Consider the following 12,021-nt stretch of genomic DNA (forward strand, 5'->3'; position numbering starts at 1 on the left):
AGTCCGTATCGCAGCGTGGTGACCAGTAACTACAGTGCAAAGGCCTCAGGCTGGTCCCGAAAAAGACGAGACAGGGTTCTTCGGTTTAGCACCAAGCGAGAGTAGCGTATCAACGGGTGCTGCTCTACGATGCCTTGCACGCGCACACAACCACAAAAAAAAAAACAACGTAACCTTGTGAGGGTCCAAGTAGCAGTCCCACTATACATGTAATCATTAACTGAGCGAATGCGGACGTTACGATAGGCCACTCACATCGCTCAATCGCGTCAACGGTCATGCATCAAAGCGAGCATACGAAGAGCGGGAACACAGTACGGCATAAGCGGGCTCTAAAAATGGTTCTCACCTTGAACGAAGTTGCCAGAGCACACACATGCGAACTTTTCGTGGGCAGCCATTTGCCCCGGCGCACAGCTGCGCTCCGTGTCCGTAGGGAACCTAAAAGCGCGCACTTCCAACAGGAGGTTGGTTCCAGGCCGCAAGCTGCAGCCTGGTACACGACAACACGGTCCACGTCGTGATGGTGTCACAGGAGACATTTTGGCCGCTGATAACATATGCAGCGAGAAAGACTGGTACCCGCACGACGGAAGCAACACACGGGCTGAGAAAAACTGTCCGCGCGCGCTAGCCAGTGCCTCTGGCTCGCCTCACGGGGAGGCCGGAAGTTTCGTTGGCGCATATCCGGTTTGCGGCGCGCCTGGCAACCCTGACGGTTAGGAGCCAACGCGATTTCTCCTCGATATGGCTGCACTTTCCGCACTAGTTCACAAAAGTGCCGTGTCAGTGCAGTGCCAGTTCTTGCGGCGCGAGTGTAGCCCGACACTAGTGCTGTCGGTGCAGCGGCCAAATCGAGTGCAAAAGTGCAGAAACTTTCGTCTGCTGCGGCCATGTACGTGTTGGTGTTTGTCGCGTGTTTTCACATATGCGCGAGATTGTGCTAGCTGCATTGTACGCTGTGTATTTGCTCCAAGTGGCACATCTCGTGGAGCGGCTATGAACTTTGTTAATTCCAAAAGTGGTGAAGAATTTGACACCGTTCATTCCGTTGCGTTGTTTAAAGGGGCGCAGGCCGGTCGACCGTCACTGAATCAACGGGTACTTGGAAGAGGCAACAATTAGACAGGTTATTCAGACTACCGCTCGAGACGATTTTTTACAGTCCATACGCGTGATTCAGGCTGCTTCCGTCCTATCGAAAAGTGACTGCGGTTGTCCGCCAAGAGTAGCCTGATTTATATTTGAACTCAATCGCGTTCACGTTCGGCGGACGGCGACGTGACTGTCAGAGGCTAAGTGGCAGGCGAAGGTGTGGGCTGACGGCGACCTCAAGCCCAGTCGCTGTCGTAAGCGGAGGTACTGATGTCGCAGCGAGCCACAAACGTTGCGATCACCCACGTATTATAAAACATCTCACAATCTGCCTCTTATGGAAGCGCTCCATCGTGCTGCGTTTATAATAATAATTGCACACAAAAGAGAAATGGTGTAAGCTACGTGCGAGGCTGGACAGAAAGATGCGAACTCATACGCAGTACGTACTTACGTATGTGCGCCATGCCAGCCAGTCGCTTACGCGTGTACACAGACACGCGCACACACGCGCGCATACACACACGTATACGCGCACTGTCATTTCAGCTGTTTGGTGAGGGCCCGGCGCAGATGCCGCGTCTTTCACGGGTACGCGGCCCTCTCAAGCATGGTCTCAACGCCGCTCACAAAACAAGCATGGCCGCGGAGCCGTCTGCTAGGAGCGCGACAAGCACCTTGCACTACTTGCACGAGAACTCGCCGTGAGGCTAGTGCAGCAGTGCAGAAGAACTCGTGCAGCACGCGGCCAAATCGAGTGCCGAAGTGCAGGTGGCACTAGCTGCACTGTCATATCGAGGGCGAGAGTGCCGCACTTCCTGAACTGGTGCAGAAAGTGCAGCCAAATCGAGGAGACCTTTGCATCGCGTTACAAGCCCGTATGCGCTCATCCCCCACAGTGAGCATGAGGGTCAGAATCCCTGATCCAACCTAATGGAGCTTCGAAGACAATCGAAATGCATGAAGGCAACTTGGCGTCACGGCGGTCGGTCCTCTGCCGTGTCGGGAAACGCATACACTTTTCGGCCGCTTTCCTATTAAAACCACTATCATGATAAACACCCACAGCACTAAGTCACAGTGCAAGTCAATTTTTTTAAATTTTAGAAGCAATTCAGTTCAATTCACATTTATTTTCAACATTTCACAATGTTGACGGGTCATATTCCGGTGACGTGCTAGCATCGGCATCAATAAGGAGCAGCAAAAGGAGGAAGAGTAAAGATAGGGAGTTTAACCGGTTAACCGGAAGAATAACCGGTTGAATACATTTTTGTTAAGCATACATGCCAAGGACACACCTTTAACAATATATAACAGCATCAGCTTCACAGCAACTGCGTTTCTATTGCTGAAATAATTAATAACGTCCAACATTACGTCATGGCCGCGTGGCCTAAGTGGATAAGGCGCCTGACTCCGGATCAGGCGGTTGCGGGTTCGAGTCCCGTCGCGGTCGAATTTTTCTTTTTTTCATGGTGCCTTATAAGTGGATAAGGCGCCTGACTCCGGATCAGGCGGTTGCGGGTTCGAGTCCCGTCGCGGTCGAATTTTTCTTTTTTTCATGGTGCATATATTTAGGGTTCTTCGGCAGCACAATTTGGGGTCGTATTACGTAACCATCAAATAAAGAAACAAATCAATTTGTGCTTAAATAGCTGCTGTATTCAGTATTACGACATGTCCGCGTGGCCTAATTGGATAGGGCGTCTGACTTCGGATCAGAAGATTGCGGGTTCGAGTCCCGTCGCGGACGGACTTTTTTTTTCATTAATTGGATAGGGCGTCTGACTTCGGATCAGAAGATTGCGGGTTCGAGTCCCGTCGCGGACGGACTTTTTTTTTCATGTTTATACTTAGTGTTCTTCGGCAGCACAATCTGGGGCCGTATTACGGAACGATGAAATCAAAAACTTGTCAAAAACAGATCAATTAGCCTCGCTCGTGGCCGGTTTATTCCTTTCTTACGTCATGGGTGGCTGCAAATTACATCACGGAGGTGGCAGAAGTGAGACGTTGCACACCTGTTTATGCAGGCGCAAATTGACAGTTTTTTTGTGATCGCCTCGAGGCGGTCAGTTAGACACTTGTGTTTGTGACAGAAAATGGCGGCGGTGTACGCGGCGATACGACTCGGGCCCGTTTCACATGCCGCGAATTTTGCCGCACCGACACTGCGAATTCGGTGCCGCCGCAATGCGTTGCCGCCCAGTCATTTCACACGCAACGCAGCACCTGCGAATTCATTCGGTTGTGACCACGGTGCAAGAATAGAAAGGTGTACCAACGGCGCCGCTTGTCCTGTGCTCCAAACGTTGCGCGAAGAGTCTCGCTGTTTCGCTGCCTGCGGACAGATGTCGGCACACAACAGCGGGCACTCCCGCCGTTTGTGTCGTCGTCGTCTGCTTGCAGTGGACGCGCCGTTGAACGGAAGTTTTCTTCGGCACGGACTTCCAATTCGGTATGTATTGTTGTTCTTTTTTTAAGCGAAATTTATTGCCCCAGGGCATCAATGATGGGTGAAGGTGTGATGAATGATGTAGTAGAGATTAAATGGATGGAAAAAGGTTAGCGGATTTGATGAAGTCCTATAACCTTTTTCCATTCATTTAATCTGTACTACATCATTCATCACACCTTCACCCATCATTGATGCTGTGGGGCAATAAATTTAGAAACGAAATTTTTTATTGTTGTTCTTTGACTGAGACTTGACTCTATTTTGATTCTGGTGGTGTACGGTGCTGTCGCCGGTGCTTCTGTGCTTCCGACAATGGGACGAAATTGCTTTGCTCCGCGATGCACGAAAGCTAGCTACAAGCCGTGCAAAGAAAAGTTAGTTGTCGCTGTTTTCGGCACCAAAGGACGAAGCTGTGGAGAAATGCCATCCCACGTAAGGACTGTTTGCTGCAGCCTTCAGACTATTTATGTGAGAAGCACTTCGAGCCTCATCTCGTGTCGAAAACGTGGGAAGCCATGCTCTCGTACGTAGACCGCGGCGAGCGTGTCTTGCGAAAGACGCGGTGCCAACAAGGTTCGCTGACTGCTCTGCACACCTGTCGAAAGTCAGGAAGGAGCGGAAAATGCCTGCTGAGAGGCACGATATTCCGGTGCCAATTAAACGCCGTGTTCTTCACGCTCGAGCCACTCGACGGTCCTCAAGAGGATGCGGCGAATCAAGACCCGTCTACAGAGGAGGGCACGCAGGAATCATCCTCCTCGGACACCACGTCGCGCGGCTTCAACTACTTGTTTGAAGTGTCGCCGAACATTTTACCGTCTAGCTCTTGGTGCTGCCGTCGACTCGAACTATAGATGGTGTCAGAATTAAGCGTATACTTTTCGAAAGCTGAGCGCATCAAAGTTTACCACTTGACAACACCGCCAATTTCGTCTTCTCCAGTCGTGTTGACAAGGGTCGTAGACGTCACTCAGCCGAGCTATTCATATAGTTTTGTGCGGGTGGGTTGCTGCAGCGCATGGCGCAGGAGCGCTGCGGGGAAGCCGGAGTCGCTGTGCGTTCGGAGTCATTTTTTTATCCTAATTATTTTTTACTCCTATTTGCTGCTCACTTTTTTTTTAAAATCTCTTTTTGATGGCTGACTCGCGAGTTACATTGCTTCAGAGGAGATACATCGTAGTGCGCTGACGAAAGCTACCGTTTTTCCTTCCCTTGGAGACAAATATGGCTCAGTTTTTATACTAGCTACTATGTGTCAATGAGGATGCGTCAGTACTGCAAAACAAAGAAAAAAATAAATGGGCAACAGTACGCAGACACTGAGGGAACTCAAAGCTTTCCTAAGTGTATTCTTGATTGCAGCGTGGAAAGGTGGGGATTTTAGCGAGAAAAGCGAGGTCTAATTTCCGTGTTGCATACGTCGTGTAGGTCGTACATGTGCTCTTTCGCTCATGAGTGACACCGATTTTAGAGTGCCTTACTTTCTTTGACCATAAAGCTAGAAATGCCGAATGACGTTACGATTGCAATATTATTATGCAGTTTCAGTATATAGCTTGCGGACTGATTCAAAGTCCGACCTGAGCTCTTTTGGCGTGCTTGCGATATTTTCACACTATGCCAGAAATTTCAAGTTTTATTTATTTATTGTCTGTAGTACAGAAAATAGCAGCTATCAGGATATGCTCAGATCGCTCACCGCGGTCCGCATGCTCATTCTGCACGCCGTGTAGGACTAAATCCCCTGAATGCTTTTCGGTTTGGCGGGTTGATGAATTACGGATGACCCATCAATACAGGCACCCACTTTTTATCGGTCTGGTGGCAAGCGAATTGATGGAAGTCCCAACGTTTCGCACACGTACTCTAAATAACCTGAAGGCCACGAGAACGACTGGTAAACACAGAGAATTATCGGAAAATATGCGTCTTATTTTCGTGTTATCTACTCACCTTGGCTAAGCTTAGTATTTAAACTAGTTGTTCTCATTGCCTCTCAATCTATATTTCCACAATATTCCAACATTTCCTTGCTAACGTCTATTCCTGCCCAATTTACTTCGCTGTTTCTAACTTCAAAAGGTGCCGCAGTTGTGTGGCGCCATCTGGCCGAGAGCCGAGAACTGCGAGGGGTTCTACGCCACCTGCAGAGTGCTCGTTGAGACACCTTTCTATTCTTACACCGTGGTTGTGACAACAGGGTTGCTAGATATCTGCTTATCCAACCTGTGAATAAACGCGGCAGTAATACAAAATGGAATGGTGTTTATGCTGTTGTATTCATGCGCACTTTTAGATACAAGATAACATTTGGCAGCAGCGGCGGCAGCAGCCAAGTCGACCAACTGTGAACGCTGTTCTACTGCATTTTTGCAGGGCCGACAGATGTGTACATCGATGTTCGTGTGATCAGCTACCGCACCTTGATTCAAGAGAGGAAACGGCAAATCTTGACGGTACCGGCCGACGCCCTGCCTGCAGCTGCGCAACATCTCTCGGAGCATCGTGACGTCAACGTGACCAAGCATGTCGCTGTCAAGCGTATAAGAAGGACGGAACCACCCTCGGCTGAGCTATTTGGCAGCAGCGGCGGCAGCAGCCAAGTCGACCAACTGTGAACGCTGTTCTACTGCATTTTTGCAGGGCCGACAGATGTGTACATCGATGTTCGTGTGATCAGCTACCGCACCTTGATTCAAGAGAGGAAACGGCAAATCTTGACGGTACCGGCCGACGCCCTGCCTGCAGCTGCGCAACATCTCTCGGAGCATCGTGACGTCAACGTGACCAAGCATGTCGCTGTCAAGCGTATAAGAAGGACGGAACCACCCTCGGCTGAGCTATTTGGCAGCAGCGGCGGCAGCAGCCAAGTCGACCAACTGTGAACGCTGTTCTACTGCATTTTTGCAGGTTGGTCGAAAATTCCTCTGTATTATTCTTACCTTTCTTCGTTACCCTTGCTGCTGCTACTGCTGCTGCTGCTGATGATCTGTCGTTGTAATTTGATCTGTTTCTCTCGTAGTTCGCGGCTAAATACGCGTGTGTGAAATTGTGCTTGTATGCTGCCATGCCTGCGGAGGTGTGTTCGGCCTGTAATGACGATTGCCCAGATGACGAGGGCTTTCCATGTGTGGATTGCACTTATATGTATCACTTCGGAAAGTGCTCAGGAGTTGCTGAATCAACGTTCAGGTCAAAGGGTGAAGCATGGCGTAAGGCGTGGCGCTGTCCAACATGTCGGCATGCAGGCGCAAGGGGCAGCCAAAGTGGCAGGTCGAACACGGAGCAGGAAACTGATTATGCCAGCTTGTTCATGAGCATAAATGACAAACTGGAACAGCTTATGACATTGAAGTGCACGGTGGAGAACATTGAGCAGTCGGTACAAACAATGTCAGATCAGTATGACACAATTCTTCAGCACATTACCCGCCAAGATAAGGACATAGCCGAGTTAAAGAAACGGGTTGACGCTATAGAAAGCAGGGAACCCTTGCTTGACTCTGAACAGATAATGAAGGATATTAATGACCTTGAGTGGCAGAGCAGGAAATTAAACCTCGAATTCCATGGAATTTCAGAAAGTAAAAATGAAGACCTGTTGTCGAAGGTTAACGCTGTTACGAGCAAGGTGAGCCTGCCCGCGCTGACTGTGAGCGATGTGGCCGCTGTGCATCGATTGCCAGCAGCTAAAGATAAGGTCCCAGCGATTCTTGTCCGGTTTTCAAGACAATCACACAAAGATCTGTTCTTGAGCAAGAGGGCAGAACTGAACCAAATGAAAACAAACTGCTTTATGCTCGAGAACTTGACAAAAAGGAACAAGGAGTTGCTTAGGGACGCAAAAAACTGGGCAAAAAACAACAACTTCAAGTACGTTTGGCACAGAAATGGGAAAATTTTTGTCAGACAGCGAGACGGGGCGAATGCAATTCATGTTGCGTGTACGGCAGATTTGGATAAAGCTGCTTAGCTTTATTACGTGTTCCTTTTTCGTTAGTCTTTTTCAGTTTCAGTTTTGTCAGTGACAGCGTCAAGGTGCAATTCCTTCATTGCACATGGCGTTGGACACTTCTGATTGTGTAATGCCAAGTGAATTTCTGAATGTTTGCGGATCTCAGAACCCGCAATCATTTAGTGTATTTCATTTAAATGCTCGTTCAGCGGTGGCTAAGACAGCCGATCTCGAGTTGCTTTTTACGCAGTTAGGCTTTGATTTTGATACGGTCATGCTGACCGAAACTTGGTATACTGAACATAACAATGTATTCAAGCTTCCTTTGTATGACTCACACTTTATCAATCGCACGAACAGTCGCGGTGGTGGCGTACTATTGATGGTAAAAAAACATTTTCAATCTGAAGTGTTGCATGAATTTTCTTTTGTCCATCCTGATTATGAAGTCCTGTCTCTTGTTATCGAAAGGAAGGTTGTGGCAGTTATCTATCGCCCCCCAAGCGGAAACTTAAAATCCTTTTTTTCCTTTCTCGACTTTTTCTTATCTTTTATAAGCGAAAACAAATACGATGTCATTTTAGGTGGTGATTTCAATATCAACTTCCTTGTAGACAACCCCACGAAAATTGAATTTGAAAATCTATTAAATTCCTTCGCTGTTCAGAACGTAATTTTCAATCCTACACGTGTTACACTGCAGTCTGAATCACTACTTGACCTATTTATAACCAATACGCACATGCCTGTCCTGAACGCAGGTGTAATAAATACAGATATCAGTGACCACCGCGCCACTTTTATGTGCATTCCGAAAAGTAAATTTCCTAATAGAAAAGTGACAACTAAATTATTTCGGGATATTTCGACAAAAAAACTGAACACTTTCAAAGAGGAAGTTAAAAGTCATGATTGGAGTGACGTTCTCAATGAAACAGCTGCCGAAAGGGCTTACGCTTTGTTTTTAACGGCCTTTTTACGTATATACAACAAGTGTTTTCCTTATAAACATGCAGAGAAACCTAAGAACATTAGGAAGCCATGGATTACACCTGAATTGCTGAAGAAAATTCGTAAAAAGGACAAGCTTTACAAAAAGTTTGAAAAAACACGAGACCCTGACATATTTAAAGCGTTTAAAGTGTTTCGAAATAAACTGACGACGGAAATACGGAGAGCGCGCGATAAATATTTTTGTGACAAGTTTTCCTCTATGAATAAGTCAGATGAATTATGGAGGAAACTGAATGCACTTCTGGGCAGGTCTTCAGGTTCAAGCCCAATAACAACAATTCAGAATGGGGGTAAGGAATTGACAGGCATTGACTTAGCTAATGCATTTAACAGCCACTTTACAGCTATAACTAGTAATTTCGTCGATTCAAATACTCTTAATACTCGAAACGAGAAATCTATGTTCTTAACGCCAATATCAGAGTCAGAGGTGATATCGGTTTTCATGGGCTTAAATAACAGTAAAAGTGCTGACGCAGACGACATTGTAATAAAACCAGTAAAGTATGTGATAGAAGACATAGCAGGGTGCTTAACTCAAATATATAACCTTTGTTTATCTCAAGGACTATTTCCGAAGCAAATGCAGCTTGCCAAAGTGAGTGTACTGCACAAGAAAGGAAGTAAGAATGAATTTACAAACTTTAGACCCGTGTCAATACTTCCAGTTTTTTCTAAAGGATTTGAAAAAATGATTCTCTCTAGAATAACAAATTTTAGTGAACAATGCAATATTCTTCACGACGCGCAATACGGCTTCAGAAAACACAGATCAACAGAAATGGCACTGCTGGAGCAAAAGGAATTTGTTCTAGAATCTCTCGAAAACAAAGAAGTAGCCCTTGGGGTATACGTCGATTTCACAAAAGCTTTTGATTACTTAAATCACTCTATCCTACTGAAAAAACTTGAAATGTACGGCTTCCGTGGAACTGTGCTATCGCTTTTGACATCCTACCTAAATGATCGAAACCAGTACGTATATTTAAATGGCTACTCGTCCCATGTATTGCCCATTTCTGCAGGTGTGCCTCAGGGGAGTATTCTTGGCCCGTTTCTTTTTAATTTGTACTTAAATGACATCATAAGCATCGATCCCACGGTGAAATTTGTCATTTACGCGGATGATGTGACACTGTTGTTCACTGCAGCTAGCGCAGATGAGGTCATCACTAGAGCGAACAAAACTCTTCAGAAATTAGACATATGGGCCCAACTGAACCAATTAAAAATAAACGTTAGTAAAACGAAGGCTGTCCTATACCGTGCGAAAAACAAAATTATTAGCATAGACAGAGACATTAAGTTGAACAACACAAAGATAGAGATAGTAAACACATTCAAAATACTTGGAGTATATTTCACCGAAAATATGACGTGGGACAATCACGTGAGCCACGTTATCTCAAAACTGTCTTGCATCGTGGGAGTAACGTACGCAAACAGATATACTCTACCTCCAAAGGTTAAACTTTTATTGTACAATGCACTATTCCACTCACACTTAAACTATTGCCAACTAGTCTGGGGGAATACAACCAAAGGAAATTTGCAAAAAATTCTGACTTTGCAGAAAAAAATGTTAAGAAACATTGAAAACGTCCCCAGAAGTCACCCTTCCCACCTTTTGTTCTCGAAATATTGCATAATGAAAATAGACAGCCTATACTCGCACGGCTTGTGTTCGCGTTATAGGACTGAAATAAAAAACAACACTCATTGTCTATTACTGTTGGCATCTCTTTGTAAAAGGACACTAGCTTATGAGTATAGAAGCACACAGCCTTGGTTAGTAAAAACGTGCAGGACAGATTATGGACGACAAATGATAAACAGATTGCTACCACACTTGTTAAATATCTGTTACAGAAACGGCATCATTCCCGAGTTAACTTCAAAAAGAGAACTGAAATTACTGTTCATAGAAAACAATTCCTTCATATGATGGGGTATTTCTAGCATTTTGCATATGTACGCTGTACCTTTCCTTGAGCAACGCTTTTCTGTTCATGCGCATTGTTTTCTCCGTCTCTTTCCTTTACTTATGTAACGTTCTTGTTTTTTCGGGCTTTTTCCGGCATGTACTTTCGCTTATCACCGGTGTATCATACAGTTCAATTAGAATTGTTTTGTTTATTTTCCTTGTACAAGCCGATCTGACTTTGTAAACAAGGCATTTCTGTATTTTGATTTGTGTTGTTATTATGCCGCTCTGCCATTATTTTATTTTTTTCCCTTGTCCTCTCTTTTGTTTCTTGAATTTTTTGTAATCTGGGGAGCTGGGAACTAGTCAAGCTGAATTTTCAGCTTTTTTTCCCGCACTCCCTCACTTCATGAGTGAAATAAAGAATTTATTTATTTATTTATTTCGTGTCTTTTTATCAAAGTAAACAGTTCTTAATTATTCAAAAAGTACACGATGGCGAAAGCCAAGTCTGGCCAAAGCCAGGCCTGACGGGGAGCCAAGCAGTGGGTGCTCCCTATTGGCGCTATTGGTCAGTCGCAGAGCGAACGCGCCGACGCTGCGAACGAACTCCAACCGGGCGGAAATCGTTCGCAAGCCGTCTGCGGGAAGAGCGGCGGACCTTTCCAGCCGCAGACCGAACGAATTCGCAGTGCCGTACGGTGAAATTCGCAGCATGTGAAACGGGCGCCGGCGCGAGCAACGGCGATGGAGGGTGCACGCAGACGCGTTTGGCTTGCCGGATGAGCTGTTTCGACGCCTTTTCCGAATGGAGATGCAGACTGTGGAGTGGCTGAGGCGCGAGCGCGTTGTCGGTGCGGCGGCGGCAAGTGCTATGTGCCCTGCGGTTATTTGCCATGGGCGGCTTTCTACCTGGCGTTGGTAACGAGGCGTATGTCGGCATTGCATAACCGATGGTAAGCAAATGCGTGCGGCAGGTGTTGGAGGCAATCTGCAAAGTTAGCGCGCAGAAGGGATGGGTTCCCGAGGTCACGTCTGTGCTACAGCTGCATATAAATAAAACACGCTTATGCTGCCAAAGTGCTTCATTTTTCCAGGCAAGTTGCACTTTGTGGTCGTCTTTTGTTTCCCAAGAGAAAAGAAACAAGCAACCACACATCACACACAGCAACACCTCACCTTTTGGCATTTTTGCCATCGATTGAAAGAACCGAACAACACAGACTTCAACAAGTGCGATTTGCTGGGAAGTGCGATTTGCTGGGAAAAATAAAGTGCTTTGCCAGCATAAGCGTATTTTATTTATATATCTGTGGCACAGAGGTGACCGCGGGAACCCACCCCTTCTGCGCGCTAAGTTAGCAGATAGCCTCCAGCACCTGCCGCACGCATTTGCTCACCGTCGGTTGTGCGATGCCGACGTGCGCCTCGCTACCAACGGCAGCTTGAAAGCCTCTGGTAGCAAAGAACCGCAGTGCAAAGAGCCGCCGCACCAACAGCGTGCTGGCAAGCAAATTTCCTCCCAGTTCATCGGCGACTTCGTCGCATAGCCACTCCACAGTCTGCTTCTCC

At 46.6% G+C, this 12,021-nt stretch overlaps 1 protein-coding gene and 2 non-coding genes across 3 annotated transcripts in view; 2 read left to right on the forward strand and 1 right to left on the reverse strand.

Annotated features, from left to right (window-relative positions):
- Positions 1–12,021, reverse strand: part of LOC144115058 (sushi, von Willebrand factor type A, EGF and pentraxin domain-containing protein 1-like) — a 541,580-nt gene that overhangs the window by 102,990 nt on the left and 426,569 nt on the right.
- Positions 2,481–2,554, forward strand: TRNAR-CCG (transfer RNA arginine (anticodon CCG)). The gene has a single exon. It is a non-coding gene; the product is annotated as a tRNA-Arg (tRNA).
- On the forward strand, positions 2,778–2,851 carry TRNAR-UCG (transfer RNA arginine (anticodon UCG)). The gene has a single exon. It is a non-coding gene; the product is annotated as a tRNA-Arg (tRNA).

Source organism: Amblyomma americanum, chromosome 1 (genome assembly GCF_052857255.1).
Source record: "Amblyomma americanum isolate KBUSLIRL-KWMA chromosome 1, ASM5285725v1, whole genome shotgun sequence".
In the NCBI taxonomy this organism is placed as follows: Eukaryota; Metazoa; Arthropoda; class Arachnida; order Ixodida; family Ixodidae; genus Amblyomma; species Amblyomma americanum.